Here is an 11,083-nt window from a genome sequence, read left to right on the forward strand (position 1 = left end):
CCAGTTTGTGACTGTGGTGGTGTTGCGACGTCTCAGACCCGTGCCAACGCACCGTGAGCGGACTGCCCCAACCAGATAATTCAACGGCGATCGTATACAAATCCACGGTGGTGTGGGGGATGCGCTTCAACCGCGGTGGCCGAATGCCCCTCGCCGCGGCCATACCATCTTAAGGCAGGTCGCAGCGCCGCGGTGCAACGTAGCGTCGGGGGAGGCCGTCCAATTCCCTGATCGCCGGAAACCGTGAGAGTTAATCCCGATAAGGGTTTCTCGAATAAAAACCGGTCGATCAGGTGACCTTCCCTTCCAGCTCTATGGGGGGGGGGGGGGAATGCGTGCGGGTGTGTTCATGTGAGGTGAGGTGAGGGGGACGAGGGGTTGGCTCCGTTGCTTGGTGGTGGCGAGGTCGGGGATGGGGCGCCTGCCGAACGGCTTCGTGGCGGCGGCATCACAGTGGCTACTGCTGAAGCAGCCGAACGGGGATGCCAAATGTCCGCATCAATTTGTGATCGATCGCAATCCCCCCCCCCCCAAAAAAAAAAATGGGACGCGAAAGAGGAAGAAGGGGAGGGCTGTGAAGCTTCTGTGTTCATCGCGACCTGGAGTTGCCGTTTAATGTCTCTGCGTTCGCATGCCCCGATTGACTCGTGACGACAAAGATGCTGGCGCCGTTCACGTCACCATCGCGTGATGTCACCCCCACCCCTCCCCACGCCTATTCGCGTGCCTTGTTCTCGTGTTACGAGTCAATTGTTTTACCGGAATTATTACGAGCGCCGAAGCATGCCTATGCTCAAATGACATTTGGGCAGTGTTCACAACGCTGTCAGACCTTCTTGGTTCTTTCGGTAAAGCCACGTAGAAGGGAAGTAATAAAATAATAAAAATAAAACATAATAAAATAATTCTCACGACGTTTCGGCCACAACGCAAGCAGCCGTCCTCAGGTGAAGGACGGCTGCTTGCGTTGTGGCCGAAACGTCGTGAGAATTATTTTATTATGTTTTATTTTTATTATTTTATTACTTCCCTTCTACGTGGCTTTACCGAAAGAACCAAGAAGATGAATCCCTGCAGTCACGAAAGCTTTAAATCGAAGTTTAACGCTGTCAGAGTCAGCCTCCGAGTGAGACGAACCACCATTGATGCCCCACAAAGAGTTGCCCATTTTATCGACTCAATTAATGAATTTGCTTCGTTGATGCCCGACCACCATTTGAACTCACAATCTTGCAAATGTGAGTCAGGCATAGTATACTACCTGGCTGAAATAATACAACCATAATAATAATAATTTAAAATATATATAGACACAACTTACATTATTGCATACCTGTCAACCCATACGGTTTACCCCGCATTCTTGTACAGGGAAATTGAGTTTTCAGGTCCATACGGCGTACAGCCGTTTCAATACGGGCAAAATAAATTGCGTCTATTTGTGTTTCTCCCTTGTGATGGGACTTTGTAGGATGAACGTTGGGATTCATAAGGGGCACGGGGTGACCAATAAGGTCTGAATTGGTCTGTAATAAGGTAGGGCACTGATAAGGGGTTGCCAGGTTATCTTAATGTCACTAGCCATTATTAGTACCATAACCATCACGATTTAAAGCTTTCGTGACTGCAGGGATTCATCTTCTTGGTTCTTTCGGTAAAGTCACGTAGAAGGGAAGTAATAAAATGATAAAAATAAAACATAATAAAATAATTCTCACGACGTTTCGGCCACAACGCAAGCAGCCGTCCTCAGGTGGAGAACAGGTCTGTCGGGGAGACAGCGTCTGTAATAACGGCTACTTGCGTTGTGGCCGAAATGTCGTGAGAATTATTTTATTATGTTTAATTTTTATTATTTTATTATTTCCCTTCTACGTGACTTTACCGAAAGAACCAAGAAGACATAACCATCACGTTTCAGTGGTACAGTACACAAACAACATGTGTGACAGGTCACACTGTGCTGACGAGACTCGAGAAATTCAAAACCGGTCCGATATTCCTACGTAACCTGTTGCCGGATCACGTTGCTTCAGAAGGCGCCGAAGCTTACCGACTCCCATTGTTTTCGTTACTCAATGAAACAGACGTGTTCATGTGTTAATGAAAATTACTTAAATATTTGTTTTCATACAACTGTGTTTTTTTTAAAATATACACTATACAGCGTGCTCATGAACGTTTTGCTGAATAGCCCCTTAACTCACCTGTCCCCACAACAACTACGACCATCTCCCAAGTGAACAAATTCCATCTTCAAATCCACCCCGCCGATGCTTCCCCCGTCTGCTCACCGACGCACGCGAACGCCAACAAACCACGCTGGGTGTTTCAGTCCGGTCTATCTGTGAGCCTTGCAACCGCAACATCTTCATCATCATCTTCATCATCACCTTCATCATCATCACCTTCATCATCATCTTCATCATCACCATCATCATCATCTTCATCATCATCATCTTCATCATCATCATCTTCATCATCTTCATCATCATCTTCATCATCACCTTCATCATCATCACCTTCATCATCATCTTCATCATCACCATCATCATCATCATCTTCATCATCATCATCTTCATCATCACCTTCATCATCCTCCTCCTGTACCATCTCCCGTGAGTCTCACGTCTCGGCTGACACTTGATTGTAAACGGGGCTCCTAATTTGTCCAACTGGCGCTGGGGCTATCTAAGCACTTTTACATCTAGATTGAAAACTCATTTCCTTAGAACCTTAGCCACGCGTGCTAAATCAGAGTTGCGTGGGAAGAATAACTAACTACAGACAAAGGCAGTTCTAAATAAATTAGTTTCAAAGTCATATAGAGTGGGTTATCCTATGGCCTACCATAGGAACGTGGAATTTCCACCACTATATCAGGGTTATGGTTAGGGCAAGTGGAGTATATAGAACTCACAGAGAATCCGCGATGTTGCCTCCCCCAGCACAACGGATAAGAGCGCTTCCGCGGCCAACATTTGTCGACAATTTGCACACAATTCAACAATTCGCATGGTTGCCGAATGCCAGAGTTTGGTGAAAACTCGTCACCAACAACAGAGGCTACCGCCGAGGCGGTGTCTTGGCAACCCGTCTAGGTGCCGACGTTTGCGTCCATGCGAGTTGGTGTTTGATGTACCCACACCCTTGGTGCTGTGCGTGACCTTACCTTGACTGCAGCACATGGAGGACTCGATACGACTATAAATAGGTAACGTGACTTTACCGAAAGAACTAAGAGTATGAATAGGTAACGTGCATAATGCTCTCCCCATGCGATCGCATGCGTGCTCACTTGCACATTAAAAGGGGACCACCAATATATTGTATTGTAATAACAATGTTGCATAAAACATTTTGCAGACAGGTAAAGCACACACGGTAGTGCATTGGCTCGATATGTCAATACGTCGCTCTTCATCATGCTCAGCAGATCATTGTCACCATAGCACGATACCATTGCAGTGTCACTCATGGTTTGTAATCGTTATACTTGCAGAACAAACAGCCGGGAGATGTTTGGTAGAACATTGGGCTTGGTGTCATCGTCACCATCATCCACAATTTTCCACCGTCGATTAGATGTTGAGGCACCTCATCGCCAGCATGCATCATCATCATCATCATCCTCTTCCAGCCCCCTCCTCTCACATCGTCGTTTATCATCCACCCATCATTGATGATGCAGTCGCCCCACTTTTGGGGAAGTGATCATCGGCTGTCGTTTAGCAAACGTGGCAGTCGGAAAACTCTTCAATACATTTGGGAGAGTATCTGTCTCTGGTTAACCATGCTTTGTTTCGGCTTCATATCTCTTCATGACCCTTAACCAGCGGTGGAAATTCCACATTCCCATGGTGGGAGCCAGGTTTTTTGATTCGACAACCAATCTTGACTCCCCATGAGGTTTTACTTTTTTGATCAACCCCAGAAGGCTAAGAAGCTGATTAAACCCTTCACTGGGATATGAACTTGCAACCTTTCCGATTGTGCATCTTTCTGTCATCGTCATCACCAGCCATGATTAATCCACTGCTGGAAGAAGACCTCCCCAAGCTCTCATGATCTTTTGATGCAACACTCTCCCCTAGCACCTGCACATAACCTGATGTCATCGTTCCACATTGGAAGTTGCTTCTCTCTGAGAGTTAATGGTTTATTGTGACAAGTAATTACTATGGAGCGTGACAGGGGTACCTGGATCATAGATTAATAAATCATCCCTCACCGCGACTTCGTGTAAACAGGCCACGCGTGTTTTCAAAGTGCGGCACCAAATACGGTTTTGGAAATAAGCACCTACCAAACAACTCTTGCAGTCTTCTTGGTTCTTTCGGTAAAGTCAAGTAGAAGGGAAGTAATATTTTATTATATTATTTTATTATATTATTTTTCTTCTTCTTCTTCTTGGTTATTTCGGTAAAGTCACGTAGAAGGGAAGTAATAAAATAATAAAAATAAAACATAATAAAATAATTCTCACGACGTTTCGGCCGCAACGCAAGCAGCCGTCCTCAGGTGAAACCAGGTCTTATTTTTATTATTGTATTACTTCCCTTCTACGTGACTTTACCGAAAGAACCAAGAAGATGAATCCCTGCAGTCACGAAAGCTTTAAATCGAAATTTAACTCTTGCAGTGTACATTCACAAAAAAGGTGCATCGCACCCTTGGACAACAATGCTCCTTGCAGTCCATCAAGTCTGTTTGCATTTAACAATAGGGTGGGTTGGCCAGAGACCTCTCTTTGCCATCCTTATGGGTAAATTCTTGCTGGAGATGTCAGGCGTGTTAGATGTCAGGCGATCGCTGTATTCGTGTGTCACTTTGAAGTGACGCCAATCACTTTGTAAAAGCAATAAAATATAAATACACCACGGGAACGCATTTTTCTAAAGAAAAAAAATATTTCAATTAAATGTCTGGGGAAGGACGAAATAAACACCGCTGTTTCCCACTCGAGCAATAAAACGACTTTGCAACCGCCTTAAAATTACTCACAACAACACGTGCCCATTTGGTTTTACGCTACCCCTACGAGAGAAAATGTCTTGAGATCTGAGCTAAACATAAGCTCCGACGCAGCTCCAAGCCACGCCGAGTCGAAGTGAGTTCTGACTCATTAAACTGCAGAGCTTTTTCGCCAGGAGGCACAGAGCACACGGGTTATGGTTCTAGCTCGCGTTGAGCAGGTGGTTGTCTTGTAAATCATGTGTCCTGCGTCAAAGTAGACGTTTAGTTTATTACAGCGCCTGATGTATGGCTCTCGAGGGGGTTTTGACAATGTTGTCTGAACGACGTGTCTAGGGTTTTTAGTGTCAGGGCTGGGAAGTCATTTCGTGTGTTTTTTTCTTTCTTCCAAGTGTCAGCCACTGTGATTTAAAAGCTGTCTGCCGGTATCAGTTTCGATTTAACTTTCGTCAGCCTGGTCTAAGATCCAAACTAACCCGCATTGAAAATTCACAGATTTCTAAATGGTTATTATTATAAATTAAAAAAAAATAGCAATTATTTACCGAATACAACCTCCCTTATTTTCCATGCTATTTTCAAGAGGCTCTCTTTTCTCGGGATGTTTGCATCCGTGTGAGAAAACCCCACTCATTCGAGGGGACGTACCCAGCTCATGGTCACACTCCTCTTCATTTTGAACCTCTCTAAAATGTATGGTAATTCAGCAGTATATAGAAATAAAAATGCCAATTTTGTTCACTTATTCGACGCTAAAAACTCAATGTCGGGGCTTTTTAATATTGTTTTGGCATCGTTGTTTTAACGAATGATATAAATAACATCCTTTCCCACTGGGTCTTGCATTGAAATGTTCATCCAAGTTTCATGTCTGAGGGTTTAGAAAATTAGACATTGTCTACAAATTAGACATGGTCTGAACATTATATACGCCTACAAATTAGATAGATCTACAAATGAGATATGGTCCACACATTTGATATGGTCTATACATTAGATATGGTTTACAAATTAAATATGATCTTCAAATTATATCTGGTCTACCAATATAGATACGGCTTACAAATGGGCAAACCGTAAAAAAGAATGTGAACATTTTTTTTAAATGTGCGATCGTGGCTGTAGACACAGATTGGTCACAGGTCATCAGCACATTGCCTCCTTTCGTTTAAAAAAGAACATCTCTCCACACTCACGGCTATGAATCACGTCCTCCGACGTTGTTTTGGCCAACATTTAAAATAATATATAGATATAAAAAATGATGTAAGATTCATATCAAATATTGCTGCTTAAATATATGTTCGGACAGACGGAAAATATTACTTCTCCCGGGGGCGTATGGGAAGATGCTGCGGTTGGCGTTTGATCTTGCCCCTGTTTGATCGTGGATTCAACTTGCTCACTCCGAGGCTCACATGCGTTTAAATAATAAAATAAATTACATCGCTTCATACTCTTACATCGGTTTATGCTCTACCCAATTCATGACAAAGTATAAACGTGGGTTTCTACAATACGAAAGCCTTCCACGTAGTCATTATTAATACTGAACTAAGAATAAACAATTTGCGTAATTTACAAACCTTTTTCATTCCTTTGCCGGATGACGGCCTCCACATGCTGTGTCAGTCGTTGGGGTTGTTTGACCATACTTCACCACACAGGACACAAGGTGATATCGCTCACCACTTCGTTTAACCATGGCCAGGAATTGAACTCGGGTCCATTGCGTTCAAGTTAGAATCTTATCTGGCGATACGACGATTAATAGCAATCGTGCAGTAACTTGTTTACGATAAACATACAATGGGAATGCCCCTTCGCAGCCAGTGCAGTTCATCGGTGTGGGTTCCTGCACAGTGACTAGGTCATGCCAGGCAAGGCCACGTTTCGGTTTCTTGCGAGTTGTGGAAATGCAAAACTGCCAACGTATTGAACATCGTCGCAGTAGTTTGACACGTGGGCTTCCGCGACCCACTATTGTACATACTCTGGCTGTCGCCTGATGAAGCTGGTTGTAATTACCGGCGAAACGTCGCGGTACTCAAATCGTAAATGTTGTTGGTTCACTCTCCAACACACCGGTGTGCTGTACTAGTGACGAATTGGCGTGTTCTGTTTACGTGACAAACATTTACTAATTGTCTGTGCCAAGTGGTGGCGGGTTTAACGACACATTTATATTTACGCGATCTAAACCAAAACAAAAACCTCTATTATGGAACCTAACAGTAGCGGGAGAAACGTGCCGAACCATCACTTCATGGCTGTCCTTTGTTTAAAGTCTTTGGGATTAAAGACAAACCACGTTAGTGCGATCGTGGTCACGCGATCAAAACTATTGACCATTTAAATTTCGATTTAAAGCTTTCGTGACTGCAGGGATTCATATTATTGGTTCTTTCGGTAAAGTCGCGTAGAAGGAAAATGATAAAATAATAAAAATAAAACATAATAAAAATCCTAATGATTTAGGACGCTGTCTTTCCGACAGCTCTGTTTTTCACCTGAGGACGGCTGCTTGCGTTGTGGCCGAAACGTCGTGAGAATTTTTAGAAAGTTTTTTTATTATTATTTTATTATTTCCCTTCTACATGACTTTACCGAAAGAACCAAGAATATTGACCATGTAGTACAACACTGTAGTCTGCGCTCCTGCAACGGAGTAGCAAAACGACACAAACGATCTTCTGAAGCTCTCTCGTGGCTAACAGGCCTCGGAAATTGAACTTTAAGCTCCTGAACATTTTGCCATTCGCAAGAATAAAATAGTGAAGTGCTCATAAGGCCGTGCTCCTCACGACCGTGAAAGTACGCACAGGAAACTCGACTCGTGATGCTCGCAGCTAAGATAAGCCACTCTTATCAGTTGCACGTGGCCTCCTCTTCAGAAAGGCCAGGTTTGCAAAGAGTGGCAGTCGCCCACCCATTACTACACGACGATGACAGAAATCAAACATGATTTACATGTACGTATCATCACATGGCCCTGTCGCCACGTGGGCTCACGTCCACCCACGTATAACATTGACTGGGATTCATCTTCTTGGTTCTTTCGGTAAAGTCACGTAGAAGGGAAAAAATAAAATAATACAAATGAAACATAATAAAATAATTCTCACCACGTTTCGGCCACAACGCGTCTGAATGCTGAATGACGCTGTCTTCCCGACAGACCTGTTCTTCACCTGAGGACGGCTGCTTGCGTTGTGGCCGAAACGTGGTGGGAATTATTTTATTATGTTTAATTTTTATTCTTTTATTATTTCCCTTCTACGTGACTTTACCGAAAGAACCAAGAAGATGAATCCCTGCAGTCACGAAAGCTTTAAATCGAAATTGACTGGGATATGTATGTATTTGTTTGTGATGCTTATCTGGCGTTCTAACTGCATGACAGTCACGTGTAAAACCACGCGCTCAACGCAAATAATTGATCGTCATCATCATTGGCTACGACAAATCCGCTGCTGGACGAAGGCTTACCCAAAGTCGTCGGCATCTCTCACGACTCCGCAATGCCGCAAAAGCAGCTCGCACGGGAACTGAATTCACTGCTTCGTGTATCCAAGCCGAGCATCCTCCCGGACGCGTTTTCTTCCTTGGCTGCTCTCTACAATTCGACGTGACCATCGCCCATCGTCCCCTCTAGAGCTGTGTGCTGCACAAGACAACTGTTCTCAATAGTTCGGATGATATTTTACACCATTGGAACCTCATTTGCCAGTAAAAACATGATAATTGTTTTTTTACCCTTCTACCTGGCAACAAAACTGACACCTTTGTTACAAGGAGTCATGTTTACATAGACCGCAATTCCTGCAGTCATAATGCAAACAAAACAGTGCACATTATCAGAGTTGTTTTTTGTTTGCATTATGACTGCAGGTATTGTGGTCTATGAATATGACTCCTTGTAAAAAAAGGTGTCAGTTTTGTTGCCAGGTAGAAGGGTAAAAAAACAATTATCAGTTCGGATGATGTCATTCACCAGCGTGTGTTCTCGAATCCAAGTGTTTCTCTTTATGTCTCTTAAGTGTGATTCTAATCGTACATCTCTCCACGCTTCTTTGCGCACTTTTCAGTTTTTGGTCGAAATTCTGTTGTTTGTTAATGAGCGTTTTAATGAAGCATATGTCATAACAGGTAATACACATTGATTGAATGTAGATATAAATACAGGGTGCTTCAAAATGTGTTAACACTTAAATAGGACTAATGTTTTTAGTAGAAAAAAAACAGATGATACACTGTAACATGATAACAAATGTAATTTTAATAGCTTCAAAAAGTCAACACGTGCTTGGAATCTTTTCCAGGTGGTCTCCAGAGCACATTTCTTGTGGCGTTGTTGCAAATTCTCAGAAGTGTTAACATTTTTTTAAAGCACCTTGTATTAACATCTATACATATTAAAATCTCTAACTCTTGTTACCTCCGTCCTATCCAATCCCACACACTAATATTCACGATACCACACCACATTCCACACGAGGGTCCACTAGGCACAACTAAGGAAAGAGAAATCAGATGGCTTCCCATTGCCTATTCTCAACATGGCTTTGAGGAAACGCAATCCCAGAATGCAGTTCACCTTCAACGGAAACAGCTGGGTCCTGTTGCTGCACGTGACCTGTTCATGCAGCAATGTGAAGGCGAGGGTTGGTGGAAGTACACATTCGTGAAGCTTGATCCATACCCATGGGCATCGAAGTCACCATCTCCTGGCTTAGCCCAGCAAGTGGGTTCATTTCTAACTCGCACCCACCCCACAATCAGTACCGCCTGGCCTGATCATGTCCTTTTAGTACCGGACAATAACACACGTCCCCGCGTGTTTAAACCCCGTGCAAGGGACATCGATAACAAGTTCCCAAAATGACAAAGAGCATCTTCCACGATCTACCCATCAATGCCTTTGATCACGGCTGTGAACCCCCACTTTTGCCATTTGACAGGTTTTCATTATATTATTATATCAGATTCCCGGGAAGACTCCACTGGCGTGGCCCAGCACCGGACCTCACCACCCACGGTTCACCGATTTTCCAATAACATTCTCCGCTTCGTTAGCCCGCCGATCATCAAGGAAGCGGTGGCCTCCGGTAACCTAATACCGGGCGTGGTCATCTCCCCTTTTCAATCTACTGCCAATTATGCCTCCCCTGTTATGCAATTTGCGTCCCGGTGATTCTGAGGCACCGCGCTTGTGGGTGGTGGCGAAGGGCGCAGCGGGGAGGCTGTGTGCCCGGAGGGGTTTGGGGGCTCGCGAGGCAGCGAGGAAACCCGGAGGGTGGTCGGGACACGGCGGCGGGAGGCAATGGGAGAAAGTGCTCACATCGCGGTAACGTGCTGATGGAGGGGCGTTTGCACGTTTGACTGACGCGTGGGTGCGAAGATGATCACTCGTTGTGATCTGTGGTTTGGCAACAACAAAAAAACACCGCCCAACGGCACAAAAGGAAATGGAGTGGCATTTTGAGTTCGTTTACAGCGAGAGCGCCAGGTGTGGCGTTGCGTAATGTTGCTGACTCTCTGGCGTTCGTCCACTTCGATGCGCCACGCCTTCCCATCACGCTTCGGAAAGCCCACGTGGGCAATCAATTTCATCACTCGTAATTGCTCTTGGCAGACGCTGGGAACGGTTCATTTACGGCATGAACCTTGATTGCCTTTTGGTTATTTCACAGGAGTTTATTATCCGCCAGCGAAATGATGTTGTTGAACCACAATCCAGTGGTGTGGAATTATTTTATTTTCGTCTGCCACCTGAGCTTCAACTTCGGCACATGCGTAGAGTGACCACATTCTCCACAGACCAACTCCAGGCATATTTCTCAGTGAGTCTAGGGGGCCTTCAACAACTGTGCAGTAGTGTATTGTTATAAAGTTCAACACGGTACTGCAAGGTACTGGGACGATTCAGTTCCTGCCACCCAAACACAGAGGCCAAATCCTCGCACTGCGTTTTCATCGCGTGTAGAAATACCACACTTGGATAAAGACACTCCTCTTTGGCAGTCGATATTGTGCATCCACTCACGAATAACAACAGCAGCGAGGCAGCCGTGGTCATGTGCACAATCCTCAGGCCAAAATTCAAAAC

This window comes from Lampetra fluviatilis, chromosome 49, assembly GCF_964198595.1.
Source record: "Lampetra fluviatilis chromosome 49, kcLamFluv1.1, whole genome shotgun sequence".
Classification (NCBI taxonomy): domain Eukaryota; kingdom Metazoa; phylum Chordata; class Hyperoartia; order Petromyzontiformes; family Petromyzontidae; genus Lampetra; species Lampetra fluviatilis.